This window comes from Corvus cornix, chromosome 2 (genome assembly GCF_000738735.6).
Source record: "Corvus cornix cornix isolate S_Up_H32 chromosome 2, ASM73873v5, whole genome shotgun sequence".
Classification (NCBI taxonomy): domain Eukaryota; kingdom Metazoa; phylum Chordata; class Aves; order Passeriformes; family Corvidae; genus Corvus; species Corvus cornix.
In genome coordinates this window covers 85,462,460-85,465,169 of record NC_046333.1, presented here as the reverse complement: position 1 = coordinate 85,465,169, position 2,710 = coordinate 85,462,460, and the positions used below count along the sequence as shown (strand labels likewise).

The 2,710-nt window shown below is 42.2% G+C and overlaps 1 pseudogene; it reads right to left on the bottom strand.

Moving 5' to 3' along the window:
* Window positions 1-920: 920 nt before the first annotated feature.
* LOC120411732 lies at window positions 921-1,646 on the bottom strand (annotated as a pseudogene).
* Window positions 1,647-2,710: the final 1,064 nt, after the last annotated feature.

Below are 2,710 nucleotides of genomic sequence, written 5' to 3'. Positions count from 1 at the left end.
ATGAATATGACTGTGTGCTGTGCTACCAAATGCCAAATATGCAGTGCATATACAATTTTTCTGATAGTCTGTAACAAAACAACATATTTATTTGGTGAACTTAAAAAAATGCATTGTTAAAAGACATTGTCATTGAAGTGACATTCAGGTCTATCACACAGCTTCAAAGAAAAATCTAACTGGAGGATATATTTGACTGTACAGTAAGGAAAAACAGATATGGTAAAATAAACAAGCCTTGTCACATTACATTTTCCACAAATAAATCACCATAATGAGGGCTTGTCTTTCCTGTTCTCTCAGTCAGGAAAATATTCACTTAGAGATGTAGTAATCAACGGTGAATAAATAAATAAGCAAATAAATAAATAAATAAATAAAAAATTTCTTTTTGATCTCTGTAAGATCAAGGAAGATTTTCCATACCTGCTGTAGTCTCTTTCACTGCTAATAAAACTCACTCTGACTCACTGACTTGGTGGAAAGAACAAATGTTCAGGATATGATTTCAGCTAATATGCTTAGAAAGTGTCCTGTTTCTCTGATAAAATAGAGCCAGATGATGCCAGTTGTTTTGCACTTATGCAACAGTAGCTAAGCTCTACAAGAGTTGGTAAGACATCTTTGCTGTAAGCTGACAGAGATGAGTTTATGTGCAAATGTTTTCCCTTATTTTTAAAATGTTGTTCTCAGCAAGTCACTAGACTTACACCATGTTCCTTCTACTTCTCTTAACTACAAATCCACTTGTATATTCTTTTAAAAGCTAACTTTCAGAGTGTGGTTTAGTCACAGATGTACTGCAGTTGACCTGATCTACTCTCACCCACACCAGTGTTCACAGAATCAGAATCACAGAATAACGAGGTTGGAAGAGACCTCCAAGATCATTGAGTCCAACCCATGTCCTAACTCCTCAACTAGACTATGGCACCAAGTGCCATGTCCAGTCTTTTTTTAAATACATCCAGAGATGGTGACTCTACCACCTCCCTGGGTAGACCATTCCAGTACTTTATTATTCTTTCCATGAAAAACTTTTTCCTAATATCCAACCTATACCTTCCTTGATGCAGCTTGAGACTGTGTCCTCTCGTTCTGTCAGTTGCTGCTTGGTGGAAGAGACCAACCCCTGCCTGTCAACAACCTCCTTTCAGGAAGTTGCAGAGAGCGATAATGTCACCTCTGAGTCTCCTTTTCTCCAGGCTAAACAATCCCAGTTCCCTCAGTTGTTCCTCATAGGGCTTGTGTTCCAAGCCCCTCACCAACCTTGTTGCCCTCCTCTGGATACACTCAAGCATCTCAATGTCCTTCCTAAACTGAGGGGCCCAGAACTGGACACAGCACTCAAGATGTGGCCTTACCAGTGCTGAGCACAGGGGAAGAATGACCTCCCTGCTCCTGCTGGCCATACTATTCCTGATACAGGCCAGGATGTCATTGGTGTTCTTGCCCACCAGGGCACACTGCTGGCTCATATTCAGTCGGCTGTGGACCAGTACCCCCAGGTCCCTTTCTGCCCGGACACTGTCCAGCCACACTGTCCTCAGCTTGTAAGGTTGTTGGGGATTTTTGTGGCCAAAATGCAGAACTTTGCACTTAGACTTATTAAACGTCATTCTGTTGGGCTCTGCCCATCCATCCATCCAATCGACCCAGGTCTCTCTGCAGAGCCCTCCTTCCTTCCAATAGATCGACACAAGCTCCTAGCTTAGTGTCATCCGCAAATTTACTAATGAAAGACTCAATACCCTCATCCATGTCATCAATAAAAATATTGAACAGAACTGGTCCCAGTACAGACCCCTGAGGGACACCACTGGTGACTGGCTGCCAGCTGGATGCAGCACCGTTCACCAGCACTGCCTATGCCCGGCCATCCAGCCAGTTCCTGATCCAGTAAAGAGTGCTCCTGTCCAAGCCATGGGCTACCAGCTTTTCCAGGAGTATGCTATGGGAGACAGTGTCAAAGGTCTTGCTGAAGTCCAAATAGACAACGTTCACAGCCTTTCCTTCATCTACCAGGCGGGTCACTTGGTCGTAAGAGGAGATCAGGTTGGTCAGGCATGACCTACCCTTCATAAACCCATGCTGGCTGGGTCTGATGCCCTGGCCCATCCTGTAAGTGCTGTGTGATAGTATTCAGTATAAACTGTTCCATTACCTTACCTGGTTAAATCATTGAAAAAAATAGTTTCAATATTTTAAGTTGTTTTTTCTTAATAATATTGCCATTCATGAAGATCAGTTAATAAGTCAATGATATCTTATCAAATGGAATCTATGAGATAATCTTATTACTTAATTTCTGCATGACTCCATGTAAAATGCTTCTGGTTTTTGACGCGTATCTCTAAATCACACGGGAAATGTCACAGGATTCACTATCACAGAATCACTGATAATTCTGACTTGGAAGGGACCCACAAGGATCATGGAGCTGAACTCTGAAGTGAAATACTCAGCAATTAATCTAATTTTCTGTGGATGGTATGGTACCTTTTTCCTGTAGGCATGCACCATACCAATAGAGGTAACTGGTCCTCACCTTCCAGTCACAAACACAGCCAAAGGAGGTGGGAGTCAACATTGAGGGAGGTATTCTGAATGAGAGGCATAATGGTTTCAGGGATATTAAAATCAGTATGAGGTACTTCCCCACATGAGCAAATACAGTTATATCAGCTGCTATTTTGGACTTATTCTCTCA